A 17,609-nucleotide genomic window follows, 5' to 3' on the forward strand; every position below is an offset into this window, starting at 1 on the left:
TTACCAAACACAACAGTCGGGAGTTTTTATACAAAGTTACCAAACACAACATTGGGGAGTTTTTATACAAAGTTACCAAACACAACATTGGGGAGTTTTTATACAAAGTTACCAAACACAACATTGGGGAGTTTCTATACAAAGTTACCAAACACAACATTGGGGAGTTTTTATACAAAGTTACCAAACACAACATTGGAGAGTTTTTATATTAAGTTACCAAACACAACATTGGAGAGTTTTTATACAAAGTTACCAAACACAACATTGGGGAGTTTCTATACAAAGTTACCAAACACAACATTGGAGAGTTTTTATACAAAGTTACCAAACACAACATTGGAGAGTTTTTATATTAAGTTACCAAACACAACATTGGGGAGTTTCTATACAAAGTTACCAAACACAACATTGGGGAGTTTTTATACAAAGTTACCAAACACAACATTGGAGAGTTTTTATACAAAGTCACCAAACACAACAGTCGGGAGTTTTTATACAAAGTTACCAAACACAACAGTCGGGAGTTTTTATACAAAGTTACCAAACACAACATTGGAGAGTTTTTATACAAAGTTACCAAACACAACATTGGAGAGTTTTTATACAAAGTTACCAAACACAACATTGGGGAGTTTTTATACAAAGTTACCAAACACAACATTGGAGAGTTTTTATACAAAGTTACCAAACACAACATTGGGGAGTTTTTATACAAAGTTACCAAACACAACATTGGAGAGTTTTTATACAAAGTTACCAAACACAACATTGGAGAGTTTTTATACAAAGTTACCAAACACAACAGTCGGGAGTTTTTATACAAAGTTACCAAACACAACATTCGGGAGTTTTTATACAAAGTTACCAAACACAACATTGGAGAGTTTCTATACAAAGTTACCAAACACAACATTGGGGAGTTTTTATACAAAGTTACCAAACACAACATTGGGGAGTTTTTATAAAAGTTACCAAACACAACATTGGAGAGTTTTTATACAAAGTTGCCAAACACAACATTGGAGAGTTTTTATACAAAGTTACCAAACACAACATTGTGGAGTTTTTATACAAAGTTACCAAACACAACATTAGGGAGTTTTTATACAAAGTTACCAAACACAACATTGGAGAGTTTTTATACAAAGTTACCAAACACAACATTGGAGAGTTTTTATACAAAGTTACCAAACACAACAGTCGGGAGTTTTGATACAAAGTTACCAAACACAACATTGGGGAGTTTTTATACAAAGTTACCAAACACAACATTGGAGAGTTTTTATACAAAGTTACCAAACACAACATTGTGGAGTTTTTATACAAAGTTACCAAACACAACATTAGGGAGTTTTTATACAAAGTTACCAAACACAACAGTCGGGAGTTTTGATACAAAGTTACCAAACACAACATTAGGGAGTTTTTATACAAAGTTACCAAACACAACATTGGAGAGTTTTTATACAAAGTTACCAAACACAACATTGGGGAGTTTTCATACAAAGTTACCAAACACAACATTGGGGAGTTTTTATATTAAGTTACCAAACACAACATTAGGGAGTTTTTATACAAAGTTACCAAACACAACAGTCGGGAGTTTTTATACAAAGTTACCAAACACAACATTGTGGAGTTTTTATACAAAGTTACCAAACACAACATTGGGGAGTTTTTATACAAAGTTACCAAACACAACATTAGGGAGTTTTTATACAAAGTTACCAAACACAACATTGGAGAGTTTTTATACAAAGTTACCAAACACAACATTGGAGAGTTTTTATACAAAGTTACCAAACACAACATTGGGGAGTTTTTATACAAAGTTACCAAACACAACATTGGAGAGTTTTTATACAAAGTTACCAAACACAACATTGGAGAGTTTTTATACAAAGTTACCAAACACAACAGTCGGGAGTTTTTATACAAAGTTACCAAACACAACATTGGAGAGTTTTTATACAAAGTTACCAAACACAACATTGGGGAGTTTTTATACAAAGTTACCAAACATAACATTGGAGAGTTTTTATACAAAGTTACCAAACACAACATTGGAGAGTTTTTATACAAAGTTACCAAACACAACATTGGGGAGTTTTTATACAAAGTTACCAAACACAACATTGGAGAGTTGTTATACAAAGTTACCAAACACAACATTCGGGAGTTTTTATACAAAGTTACCAAACACAACATTGGAGAGTTTCTATACAAAGTTACCAAACACAACATTGGGGAGTTGTTATACAAAGTTACCAAACACAACATTGGAGAGTTTTTATACAAAGTTACCAAACACAACAGTCGGGAGTTTTTATACAAAGTTACCAAACACAACATTGGGGAGTTTTTATACAAAGTTACCAAACACAACAGTCGGGAGTTTTTATACAAAGTTACCAAACACAACATTGGGGAGTTTTTATACAAAGTTACCAAACACAACATTGGGGAGTTTTTATACAAAGTTACCAAACACAACATTGGGGAGTTTCTATACAAAGTTACCAAACACAACATTGGGGAGTTTTTATACAAAGTTACCAAACACAACATTGGAGAGTTTTTATATTAAGTTACCAAACACAACATTGGAGAGTTTTTATACAAAGTTACCAAACACAACATTGGGGAGTTTCTATACAAAGTTACCAAACACAACATTGGAGAGTTTTTATACAAAGTTACCAAACACAACATTGGAGAGTTTTTATATTAAGTTACCAAACACAACATTGGGGAGTTTCTATACAAAGTTACCAAACACAACATTGGAGAGTTTTTATACAAAGTCACCAAACACAACATTGGAGAGTTTTTATACAAAGTCACCAAACACAACAGTCGGGAGTTTTTATACAAAGTTACCAAACACAACAGTCGGGAGTTTTTATACAAAGTTACCAAACACAACATTGGAGAGTTTTTATACAAAGTTACCAAACACAACATTGGAGAGTTTTTATACAAAGTTACCAAACACAACATTGGGGAGTTTTTATACAAAGTTACCAAACACAACATTGGAGAGTTTTTATACAAAGTTACCAAACACAACATTGGGGAGTTTTTATACAAAGTTACCAAACACAACATTGGAGAGTTTTTATACAAAGTTACCAAACACAACATTGGAGAGTTTTTATACAAAGTTACCAAACACAACAGTCGGGAGTTTTTATACAAAGTTACCAAACACAACATTCGGGAGTTTTTATACAAAGTTACCAAACACAACATTGGAGAGTTTCTATACAAAGTTACCAAACACAACATTGGGGAGTTTTTATACAAAGTTACCAAACACAACATTAGGGAGTTTTTATACAAAGTTACCAAACACAACATTGGAGAGTTTTTATACAAAGTTACCAAACACAACATTGGGGAGTTTTTATACAAAGTTACCAAACACAACATTGGAGAGTTGTTATACAAAGTTACCAAACACAACATTGGGGAGTTTTTATACAAAGTTACCAAACACAACATTGGGGAGTTTTTATACAAAGTTACCAAACACAACATTGGAGAGTTTTTATACAAAGTTACCAAACACAACATTGGAGAGTTTTTATACAAAGTTACCAAACACAACAGTCGGGAGTTTTTATACAAAGTTACCAAACACAACATTGGGGAGTTTTTATACAAAGTTACCAAACACAACATTGGAGAGTTTTTATACAAAGTTACCAAACACAACATTGGAGAGTTTTTATACAAAGTTACCAAACACAACAGTCGGGAGTTTTTATACAAAGTTACCAAACACAACATTGGAGAGTTTTTATACAAAGTTACCAAACACAACAGTCGGGAGTTTTTATACAAAGTTACCAAACACAACAGTCGGGAGTTTTTATACAAAGTTACCAAACACAACATTGGAGAGTTTTTATACAAAGTTACCAAACACAACAGTCGGGAGTTTTTATACAAAGTTACCAAACACAACAGTCGGGAGTTTTTATACAAAGTTACCAAACACAACATTGGAGAGTTTTTATACAAAGTTACCAAACACAACATTGGAGAGTTTTTATACAAAGTTACCAAACACAACATTGGAGAGTTTTTATACAAAGTTACCAAACACAACAGTCGGGAGTTTTTATACAAAGTTACCAAACACAACAGTCGGGAGTTTTTATACAAAGTTACCAAACACAACAGTCGGGAGTTTTTATACAAAGTTACCAAACACAACATTGGAGAGTTTTTATACAAAGTTACCAAACACAACAGTCGGGAGTTTTTATACAAAGTTACCAAACACAACAGTCGGGAGTTTTTATACAAAGTTACCAAACACAACATTGGGGAGTTTTTATACAAAGTTACCAAACACAACATTAGGGAGTTTTTATACAAAGTTACCAAACACAACATTAGGGAGTTTTTATACAAAGTTACCAAACACAACATTGGGGAGTTTTTATACAAAGTTACGAAACACAACATTAGGGAGTTTTTATACAAAGTTACCAAACACAACATTAGGGAGTTTTTATACAAAGTTACCAAACACAACATTGGGGAGTTTTTATACAAAGTTACCAAACACAACAGTCGGGAGTTTTTATACAAAGTTACCAAACACAACATTGGGGAGTTTTTATACAAAGTTACCAAACACAACATTGGAGAGTTTTTATACAAAGTTACCAAACACAACATTGGGGAGTTTTTATACAAAGTTACCAAACACAACATTGGAGAGTTTTTATACAAAGTTACCAAACACAACATTGGAGAGTTTTTATACAAAGTTACCAAACACAACATTGGAGAGTTTTTATACAAAGTTACCAAACACAACAGTCGGGAGTTTTTATACAAAGTTACCAAACACAACATTGGAGAGTTTTTATACAAAGTTACCAAACACAACAGTCGGGAGTTTTTATACAAAGTTACCAAACACAACAGTCGGGAGTTTTTATACAAAGTTACCAAACACAACATTGGAGAGTTTTTATACAAAGTTACCAAACACAACAGTCGGGAGTTTTTATACAAAGTTACCAAACACAACAGTCGGGAGTTTTTATACAAAGTTACCAAACACAACATTGGGGAGTTTTTATACAAAGTTACCAAACACAACATTGGGGAGTTTTTATACAAAGTTACCAAACACAACATTGGAGAGTTTTTATACAAAGTTACCAAACACAACATTGGAGAGTTTTTATACAAAGTTACCAAACACAACAGTCGGGAGTTTTTATACAAAGTTACCAAACACAACATTGGAGAGTTTTTATACAAAGTTACCAAACACAACAGTCGGGAGTTTTTATACAAAGTTACCAAACACAACAGTCGGGAGTTTTTATACAAAGTTACCAAACACAACATTGGAGAGTTTTTATACAAAGTTACCAAACACAACAGTCGGGAGTTTTTATACAAAGTTACCAAACACAACATTGGAGAGTTTTTATACAAAGTTACCAAACACAACATTGGGGAGTTTTTATACAAAGTTACCAAACACAACATTAGGGAGTTTTTATACAAAGTTACCAAACACAACAGTCGGGAGTTTTTATACAAAGTTACCAAACACAACATTGGAGAGTTTTTATACAAAGTTACCAAACACAACATTGGAGAGTTTTTATACAAAGTTACCAAACACAACATTAGGGAGTTTTTATACAAAGTTACCAAACACAACATTGGAGAGTTTTTATACAAAGTTACCAAACACAACATTGGGGAGTTTTTATACAAAGTTACCAAACACAACATTAGGGAGTTTTTATACAAAGTTACCAAACACAACAGTCGGGAGTTTTTATACAAAGTTACCAAACACAACATTGGAGAGTTTTTATACCAAGTTACCAAACACAACATTGGGGAGTTTTTATACAAAGTTACCAAACACAACATTAGGGAGTTTTTATACAAAGTTACCAAACACAACATTGTGGAGTTTTTATACAAAGTTACCAAACACAACATTAGGGAGTTTTTATACAAAGTTACCAAACACAACATTGGGGAGTTTTTATACAAAGTTACCAAACACAACATTAGGGAGTTTTTATATTAAGTTACCAAACACAACATTGGGGAGTTTTTATACAAAGTTACCAAACACAACATTGGGGAGTTTTTATACAAAGATACCAAACACAACAGTCGGGAGTTTTTATACAAAGTTACCAAACACAACATTGCGGAGTTTTTATACAAAGTTACCAAACACAACATTAGGGGTTTGTTTTACCAATAACCACTGACCTGATGAACCAGCAGATATTGATCTGCATAATTAAGTAGTAAACTTAACATCTCTCTATACGCTTGGATATTAAATATAACGTCAATCTGAACAGTGAGTAGTAAATGTGACGTCACTGTATGATAACGCAGTAAAAGTGACGTCACTCTGTGAGGTTAAGGAGTTAACGTGACGTCACTCTACGGTTACTTTGTAAATGTTACGTCATTCTGTGCGGTTATGTAGTAACTGTGACGGCCTTTTATTACGCTGAATCGTGAATGTGACTTCACTTTGTACGGTTAAGCAGTTACCGTGACGTCACCATGTAGTGTTAAGTTGTAAATGTGACGTCGATCTAAGACAACGTAGTAAAAGTGACGTCACTCTGTGAGGTTAAGGGATTAACGTGACGTCACTCTACGGTTACTCAGTAAATGTGACGTCACTGTATATGATACTGTAGTAAAAAGTGGCATCACTGTGTGCGGTTTAGTATTAAATGTGACGTCACTATGTACAGTTGAATATTCAGTGACGTCACTGTGTGCGGCTGAATGGTAAATATGACACAACAGTACGGTTAAGTAGTCATCATGACGTCAGCCTTTTCTTCTTATTTTTATCGGAGTTAACGTGACGTCACTCTGTAGCGTATTAGTACTGAATGTGACGTCACTGTGTACGGTTGAAATGTATATGTGCCGTCATTCTGCAATGCTGAAACGTTAAGACTTCTTGATTCTGCATGGCTGAATCGCAAATGTTACGTCATTGTGTACGTTTGATTCGGACAGGGGCTTATTTTTATTTTGACAGTCTACTGTATACTTGCATTCGCTTTTGGGGCCTTCAGTCATCTGAAACGTGACTCTGTGGTTTACATAGAGATATTCTTATTTTCAGTTTTTTGTTTTTATTTTACACTGAAATGCTCCATGGAATCTTATAAGTGTTGCATTTGCTATTTTCTTTACATGGAAATCGTGTTTTGAATGCCTGTTACAAATTAATCGAATCTACCTACCATTTTCGTGTATTGGGAATTGATTGATAAAAATCTCGAGCTAAAGCTCGTGAACTAATTCCTGGCAGCCGTTATGCACGGACTATGTCATATCCCTTACATTTTGGTTTTGCGTCTAAATTGCATGTACGTTATTTGGAGCAGGGAGGATTGGTAAATGGAATTCTATCGCATCTCGTTCTATGCACTGACTATTTCCACGACAGGTTCGTGAACGATGTTGTGTTTATACCTTCTGGTCCAGCGGCTGACCAGGGCGTATCGTAAGGCGATAGCACACCTGTCGGTAATAGGCTTACCTGGATACTAATTAACTCAGGCGAATACATTGTGTTAATCACCTTATCGCCATAGTACTCATTTAGTACCTATTTCACACAGAGAATACCATACATCCGGGTCTCCATGTCGTTCTGTAGACAAATGTCTCCTCCAAACTCTGATATATATATATTTCGCCGTCGTGTTCTGTCCAATGTATATAATTTATGCAATACAATAGATATAGTTATTTATTAATTGATGTAGATTACAAGATCATTTGGATATGTATTTAAGTTCAACTGACGACATAAGGTTCTACAAAAACTCAATACATGGACTTATTTTTGTTACCTCCAGTTTCAGACAGGGAAATCTTGCTCCCGCCCTACCCCCTGCCATACACCCTCAGCCCTGCCCCATCCCCGACTCCAATCACAGAAATCATGCTCCAATCCCACCCCGTCCACACACCCAGCTTCAGTCAGGGAAATCGTGTTCCCGTCCTACTCCCTGTCCCATGCCTGGCTCCACTCACATAATTCATGCTCCCATCCCATCCCTGCCACAGCTCCGGCTCCAATTAGGGAATCCGTGTTCCCATCTCAGACCTGCCACACCCCCGGCTCCTTCCACGGAAACCATGCGCCCGCGCCACTCCAGCTCTATTAAGGCAAAACATGCTCCCGTCTCATCCTCTGTCTCACCCTGTTTCATCCCTGTCCCATTCCTGTCCCACCCCATCCCTGTCCCACCCTCCCCTGTCCCTCCCCTGTCCCACCCCACCCCTGTCCCACCCCTCCCCTGTCCCACCCCACCCCTGTCCCACCCCACCCCTGTCCCACCCCTCCCCTGCTCAAACCCCTGCCCACTCACGAAAATCATGCTCTCGCCCCCGTCTAACCCCATCTCACATCTGTCACAGCCCTGTTTCACACCACTGTCTCCACCCCAGTCTCCAACCCTGTCTCCGCCCTTGTCTCAACCCCTGTCTCAACCCCTGTCTCCACCCCTGTCTCAACCCCTGTCTCAACCCCTGTCTCCACCCCAGTCCCAACCCCTGTCTCAACCCCTGTCTCAACCCCTGTCTCCACCCCAGTCCCAACCCCTGTCTCAACCTATGTCTCAATCCGTCTCAACCCCAGTCCCAACCCCTGTCTCAACCCCTGTCTCAACCCCTGTCTCCACCCCTGTCTCAACCCCTGTCTCAACCCCTGTCCCAACCCCTGTCCCAACCCCTGTCTCCACCCCTGTCTCAACCCCTGTCTCCACCCCTGTCTCCACCCCTGTCTCCACCCCTGTCTCAACCCCTGTCTCAACCCCTGTCACAACCCCTGTCTCCACCCCTGTCCCAACCCCTGTCCCAACCCCTGTCTCCACCCCTGTCTCAACCCCTGTCTCCACCCCTGTCTCCACCCCTGTCTCAACCCCTGTCTCAACCCCTGTCTCCACCCCTGTCTCAACCCCTGTCTCAACCCCTGTCTCAACCTATGTCTCAACCCCTGTCTCAACCCCTGTCTCCACCCCTGTCTCAACCCCTGTCTCAACCCCTGTCTCAACCCCTGTCTCAACCCCTGTCTCAACCCCTGTCCCAACCCCTGTCCCAACCCCTGTCTCAACCCCTGTCTCCACCCCTGTCTCAACCCCTGTCTCAACCCCTGTCTCAACCCCTGTCTCAACCCCTGTCTCAACCCCTGTCTCAACCCCTGTCTCAACCCCTGTCTCCACCCGTCTCAACCCTTGTCTCAACCCCTGTCTCAACCCCTGTCTCAACCCCTGTCCCAACCCCAGTCTCAACCCCAGTCCCAACCCAAGTTTCAACCCATGTCTTCACCCTGTCCTAACCCCTTTCTCATCACTATCTCACACCTGTTTCACACCTTTCTCATACCTGTCTCATCCCACTTTCCACCTATCCCACCACTGTCTCAACCCCCCTCTCATTCCTGTCCTTACCCTTTCTCATCACTATCTCATCCCTGTCTCACATCTGTCTCATCCCTGTCCTTTCCCCTATAATCCATTCCACTCAGTGAAATTATGCTCACATCCCATGTCACACCCCCTTCCCGGCTCTACTGAGGTAAATCATGCTCCGATTCAATCCTCTGTCCAAACCCCTTGCTCCACTCACATAAATTATGCTCCCGTCCGATCCAATGTCTTACCCCCTGACCCAACCCCCGACTCCACTCAGAGAAGTCATGTCTACATCAAACCTCCTGACCCAACCCCGGGTCCATTCAGAGGAACCATGTTCCTAACCAACCTCCTGTCCCACCCCCGGGTCAACTGAGGGAAACCCTGTTTCCGCCATGTCCCGTCCCCTGCCCCCCTTCCGACTTTACTCACGGAAATGACCTCGCCTCTCTGACTCTGAGTTAAATCAAACGTGTTGTGGATACCTGATTCCTTTATTAAGGAAACCACATATCAATAAAATGAAAATGGCATTATTTCGGCGCTAGAACTGATTGATAATATACTCGGAGATCACGAGATATTTTTGGGAAAAAAAAATAAAAAAATAAAACGAAATATTCCATAATAAATCAAAAGACCTGTGATGCTTACATCCCTCAAGGGGCTTCCACATATTTGTTTCTTAAATCGCAGTTGAATTCCAAAGCTGCTACTTGATGTACTGACGTTTAGTAGGGTCCAAGATGGGTATTACTGAAAACAGTATTCAAATGTGTTAGTCACATGTATGTCCTTTACAATAATAAACTTACATAATATAAGACATGTAATTTATTTTAAAAATGTACCAATATATGATGTATTAAAGATGTATCAATTTATAATGTATTAAAAATGTATAAATATACAATGTGTTAAAATGTATCAATATATCATGTGTTAAAAATGTATAAATGTATGATGTATTAAAAATGTATCAATATATAACGTATTTAAAATGCATCAATATACAATGTATTTAAAATGCATCAATAAATAATGTATTTAAAATGCATCAATAAATGATGTATTAAAAATGTATCAATATATGATGTATTAAAGATGTATCAATATATGATGTATTAAAAATGTATCAATATATCAAAAATGTATCAATATATGATGTATTAAAGATGTATCAATATATGATGTATTAAAAATGTATAAATATATCAAAAATGTATCAATATATGATGTATTAAAGATGTATCAATATATGATGTATTAAAAATGTATAAATATATCAAAAATGTATCAATATATGATGTAATTATATGTTTATGTTTCTTCTAACTTTTTACTTTTAAAATATCACAAAAGCAGTGTAAAGTGCCAGGTCAGCTGTATATCACGATAAACTTACATATAAAACACTTGTGTTAACGCCAGTACTACAAAGCTACTGTATATCTCAACATCAAAGGATTTCACGTCATAGCTAAAAGGCGGTGACGTATGAGTCCGCCCAACTCTTCTGTCAGGCGATCAGAATAGTAGTAATCATGTTTTATACAAACTAGACATGAATGTCAGTGAATTATCAGAGATATACGATATACATATAGGATGAAGATAAGTAGGTCACTGGATAATGGAACCTATGTCGTTTCGGTACGGTTAAATGTAAATTTGACGTCGTTCTGTACGATGGAAATTAAGTATGACGTCACTCTATATGACGTTTAAGAGTAAATATTACGTCATTTTGTATGGCTGAATTCTAATTAGATGTATCTTCACTTTTCACGGCAGAATCGTAAATGCGACGTCACTTTTCACGACAGCATTGTAAAAGCGACGTCACTTTTCACGGCAGAATTGTAAAAGCGACGTCACTTTTCACGACAGCGTTGTAAAAGCGACGTCACTTTTCACGACAGAATTGTAAAAGCGACGTCACTTTTCACGACAGCATTGTAAAAGCGACGTCACTTTTCACGGCAGAATTGTAAAAGCGATGTCACTTTTCACAACAGCATTGTAAAAGCGACGCCATCTTTAACGTGAGAATCGTAAATGCGACGTCACTATTCACGACAGAATTGTAAAAGCGACGTCGCTTTTCACGACAGATTCGTAAATGCGACATCACTTTTCACGACAGCATTGTAAAAGCGACGTCACTTTTCACGGCAGAATTGTAAAAGCGACGTCACTTTTCACGGCAGAATTGTAAAAGTGACGTCATCTTTCACGTGAGAATTGTAAATGCGACGTCACTATTCACGACAGAATTGTTAAAGTGATGTCACTTTTCACGACAGAATCGTAAATGCGACGTCACTTTTCACGACAGAATTGTAAAAGTGACGTCATCTTTCACGTGAGAATCGTAAATGCGACGTCACTATTCACGACAGAATTGTTAAAGTGACGTCACTTTTCACGACAGAATTGTAAAAGCGACGTCGCTTTTCACGACAGATTCGTAAATGCGACGTCACTTTTGACGACAGAATTGTAAAAGTGACGTCACTTTTCACGGCAGAATCGTAAATGCGACGTCACTTTTCACGACAGATTCGTAAATGAGACGTCATTTTTCACGACAGAATTGTAAAAGCGACGCCACTTTTCACGGCAGAATCGTAAATGTGACGTCACTTTTCACGAAAGATTCGTAAAGTTATTTTGATTTAAACATATTTTATATGAATAAACAAATGGATTGAGTACAAGTTATAACAACTTATGAAAGCCCTCTCCTCAACTTTTGCATTATAATTGTAGTGATACCGACATGTACCTAACTAATCATAATACAATTTATTGTATAAAGAAAACAAGGGACCCTGCAAAAGTAAGAAAGGAGACTTTTATTTCAAAATATTTTATTAACAATACACATATAAAATACAGTATTGTCAAAAGAATAAGACAACAGGCTAGGCCTATATAAGTCTTCTTCTGAAGATATTCCGGTTGGACCTGGCAGAAAGATGTTATGTTCCATATTTAGATACTAAAATTAATGATATATTGCTAGAAAAAGCACTATTGGTTACTGAATAGACGGTAGTTATATCAAAATAGAAATAATTACAATTAATGGAATAATTCTCCAAAATAGAATTGGTCAATAGTTAAGTGGAACCATAACATATCAATGCCAGACCCAAAAATGAAAACTAGTATGTAATACATAGATACATATTTGTACACACTAAGAACTCACTCACACATTCATTCACACATTTGTACTAGAATGGTATAATGTTACAGTATTAAAATATAAGGATAAGAAACTTGCTGCAAATTTTATATGCATAATGACAGAATTTTTACTACATATAGTTTATTATGTATACATAGAAAACCGCTTTGAAGATTTAATATATAGATTAACATGATAAAGAATAGAATTATTCAAATGATCAGGTGCATTGATGATACCAGATACTAAACAGTGAAGATTTACATAACCTAACAAATTATAAATGGATGTAATATGATGTCTTGAATTGGAATATAAAGAACATTGAAAGAAAAAATGCACTGTATCCTCTTTAGGAGCACCACATGGACAGGAAGCATTATCAATCAGGTGATCTTGGAACCTATCATAATTAAGATCACTTTTAAAATTTCTAAGCTGGCATAAGATTATATTAAGTTTTCTCGGAACAGAATTAATAAAAAAAATCAGATACAGTAATATCAATAGTTGTTTTTAGTTTACGTTTAAAGGAAGAAATTGAGACAGAGGTCCCTTAGGGAACTATCAAGTGCATTCCACATAGTCATAGTTGCTGGAAAGAAGCTTTTCATATAGCTATTAGTTCGTGCTTGAGGTACATTAAAGACTCTGTTATTTCTGAAGGTTATATATTGTTTACATTTAGAAATGGTTGTATTATATTGAAAAGATATGATGGAGTGTAATTATTAATAATTTTAAACATAAGCATTAGTTTATGGTTTCGTCTTCTTGTACTTAAAGACTCGAGTTGTGTTTCATTGTATAGAATGTGATGAGAAGTACCTCTTCTGAGACCCGTTATAATGCGCATAGCTTCAAGTTGGACAGATTCAAGAAGGTCAGATTCAGTTTGAGAACAATTGTCCCACACAACATCAGAGTATTCTAAAACTGGTCGTATATATGAAGTATATAAAGTTTTTAAAGTTTTCCTATCAACTAAATTTTTTAGAACACGAAGTATACTTAGCCTAGAGTTAGCTTTATGATAAATATTAGAAATATGATCCGCCCACGTACCTTTACTATTAAAGGTTAGACCTAAGTGGTTGTGGTTATCATTTTGTACAATTGGGTTATTGTTAAAAAAAAGATGAGGGTGGTCAATGTTCAACCTACGACTGAAATTCATAGATATTGTTTTATTAGGATTGAAGAGAATTTGCCATTTATCAGCCCATTCAGATATTGAAACTAAATCATCATTAAGCATTTTAGTAGGTGTATCTAGGTCATTATTATTGTGTACTATAACATAGAGGGAGGTGTCGTCAGCAAAGAGTTTTATATTAGAGGTTATATTATTGGTGATGTCATTAATGAAAAGAAGAAATAGAAAGGGACCAAGGACAGATCCCTGAGGGACTCCTGCTGATATAGGTTTAGTGCTAGATTTATATCCTTCAATGACAACCCTTTTGAAAGACGAAAGAGAAGATATGTAATAGATTGATGAAGTGTACTTTGAATTATATAAAAGGTTCATTCGAGATATGTTTAACTTAGTTTGACTTCAACTACTGCATGGTACGTACTAGGGACATATTCAATTGACATTATCTGTTCGATTGTCCATTGAATGCACATTCCGTTAACCCTCGTGGTCACTTAAAATCCCTACAGGTATCTTATCTGTGCCATCCAAAGAAATTCATTCAAATTGGATATATACTGCTGAACCAGCAAAACTATGAACGAACTACAGGCTGCAAAGCAAGATGAAGGGTTAGAGAGAAAAGAGATTTTGTTACAATGAGTAAATGTGACATCACTCAGTACGTCACTGAGTTAGTAATAGCTAAATGTGACGTCATTCTGTATGGTTGAGTAGTAATAGTTAAACGTGACGTCATTCTTTATGGTTGAGTAGTAATAGCTAAATGTGACGTCATTCTGTATGGTTGAGTAGTAATAGTTAAACGTGACGTCATTCTGTATGGTTGAGTAGTAATAGTTAATTGAGACGTCTTTCTGTATGGTTGAGTAGTAATAGCTAAATGTGACGTCATTCTGTGTGGTTGAGTAGTAATAGTTAACTGTGACGTCATTCTGTAAATGTGACGTCCTTCTGTATGGTTGAGTAGTAATAGTTAAATGTGACGTCATTCTGTATGGTTGAGTAGTAATAGCTTAATGTAACGTCATTCTGTATGGTTGGGTAGTAATAGTTAAACGTGACGTCATTCTTTATGGTTGAGTAGTAATAGCTAAATGTGACGTCATTCTGTATGGTTAGGTAGTAATAGTTATACGTGACGTCCTTATGTATGGTTGAGTAGTAATAGTTAAATGTGACGTCATTCTGTATGGTTGAGTAGTAATAGTTAAACGTGACGTCATTCTGTATGGTTGAGTAGTAATAGTTAAATGAGACGTCCTTCTGTATGGTTGAGTAGTAATAGCTAAATGTGACGTCCTTGTGTATGGTTGAGTAGTAATAGTTAAACGTGACGTCATTCTGTATGGTTGAGTAGTAATAGTTAAATGTGACGTCATTCTTTATGGTTGAGTAGTAATAGTTAAATGTGACGTCATTCTTTATGGTTGAGTAGTAATAGTTAAATGTGACGTCATTCTTTATGGTTGAGTAGTAATAGTTTAATGAGACGTCTCTCTGTATGGTTGAGTAGTAATAGCTAAATGTGACGTCATTATGTATGGTTGAGTAGTAATAGTTAAATGTGACGTCATTCTGTATGGTTGAGTAGTAATAGTTAAATGTGACGTCATTCTGTATGGTTGAGTAGTAATAAATAAACGTGACGTCATTCTGTATGGTTGAGTAGTAATAGCTTAATGTGACGTCATTCTGTATGGTTGGGTAGTAATAGTTAAATGAGACGTCTTTCTGTATGGTTGAGTAGTAATAGTTAAATGTGACGTCATTCTGTATGGTTGAGTAGTAATAGTTAAATGTGACGTCATTCAGTATGGTTGAGTAGTAATAGTTAAATGTGACGTCATTCAGTATGGTTGAGTAGTAATAGTTAAATGTAACGTCATTCTGTATGGTTGAGTAGTAATAGCTAAATGTAACGTCATTCTGTATGGTTGAGTAGTAATAGTTAAATGTGACGTCATTCTGTATAGTTGAGTAGTAATAGTTAAATGTGACGTCATTCTGTATGGTTGAGTAGTAATAGTTAAATGTGACGTCATTCAGTATGGTTGAGTAGTAATAGTTAAATGTAACGTCATTCTGTATGGTTGAGTAGTAATAGTTAAACGTGACGTCATTCTGTATGGTTGAGTAGTAATAGTTAAATGTGACGTCATTCTGTATGGTTGAGTAGTAATAGTTAAATGTGACGTCATTCTGTATGGTTGAGTAGTAATAAATAAACGTGACGTCATTCTGTATGGTTGAGTAGTAATAGCTAAATGTGACGTCCTTCTGTATGGTTGAGTAGTAATAGTTAAATGTGACGTCATTCTGTATGGTTGAGTAGTAATAGTTAAACGTGGCGTCATTCTGTATGGTTGAGTAGTAATAGTTAAATGTGACGTCATTCTGTATGGTTGAGTAGTAATAGTTAAATGTGACGTCATTCTGTATGGTTGAGTAGTAATAGTTAAACGTGACGTCATTCTGTATGGTTGAGTAGTAATAGTTAAATGTGACGTCATTCTGTATGGTTGAGTAGTAATAGCTAAATGTGACGTCCTTCTGTATGGTTGAGTAGTAATAGTTAAATGTGACGTCATTCTGTATGGTTGAGTAGTAATAGTTAAACGTGACGTCATTCTGTATGGTTGAGTAGTAATAGTTAATTGAGACGTCTTTCTGTATGGTTGAGTAGTAATAGTTAAACGTGACGTCATTCTGTATGGTTGAGTAGTAATAGTTAAACGTGACGTCATTCTTTATGGTTGAGTAGTAACAGTTAAATGTGACGTCATTCTTTATGGTTGAGTAGTAATAGTTAAACGTGACGTCATTCTGTATGGTTGAGTAGTAATAGTTAAACGTGACGTCATTATGTATGGTTGAGTAGTAATAGTTAATTGAGACGTCTTTCTGTATGGTTGAGTAGTAATAGTTAAATGTGACGTCATTCTGTATGGTTGAGTAGTAATAGTTAAATGTGACGTCATCCTTTATGTTTGAGTAGTAATAGTTAAATGTGACGTCATTCTGTATGGTTGAGTAGTAATAGTTAAATGTGACGTCATTCTGTATGGTTGGGTAGTAATAGTTAAACGTGGCGTCATTCTGTATGGTTGAGTAGTAATAGCTAAATGTGACGTCCTTCTGTATGGTTGAGTAGTAATAGTTAAATGTGACGTCATTCTGTATGGTTGAGTAGTAATAGTTAAATGTGACGTCATTCTGTATGGTTGAGTAGTAATAGTTAAATGTGACGTCATTCTGTATGGTTGAGTAGTAATAGTTAAATGTGACGTCATTCTTTATGGTTGAGTAGTAATAGTTAAATGTGACGTCATTCTGTATGGTTGAGTAGTAATAGTTAAATGTGACGTCATTCTGTATGGTTGAGTAGTAATAGTTAAATGAGACGTCTTTCTGTATGGTTGAGTAGTAATAGTTAAACGTGACGTCATTCTGTATGGTTGAGTAGTAATAGTTAAATGTGACGTCATTCTGTATGGTTGAGTAGTAATAGTTAAATGTGACGTCATTCTGTATGGTTGAGTAGTAATAGTTAAACGTGACGTAATTCTGTACGGTTGAGTAGTTAATGTGGGGTTAGTATGTACTGTTGAATATACGGTGTCATAAACTCCTCAAAACTTAAAGGTTTAGTTACACACGAAAGATGTGTAACATATTGTCATTTAGGAAATCATTCCACCCTGGTATAACACTTCTGTCCTACCAAAACAAGACGATGTCACATTAAATTCGAGAAGGTGTCACACTAAATACGAGAAATGAGTAATGAAAT

This window comes from Pecten maximus, chromosome 17, assembly GCF_902652985.1.
Source record: "Pecten maximus chromosome 17, xPecMax1.1, whole genome shotgun sequence".
NCBI lineage: Eukaryota > Metazoa > Mollusca > Bivalvia > Pectinida > Pectinidae > Pecten > Pecten maximus.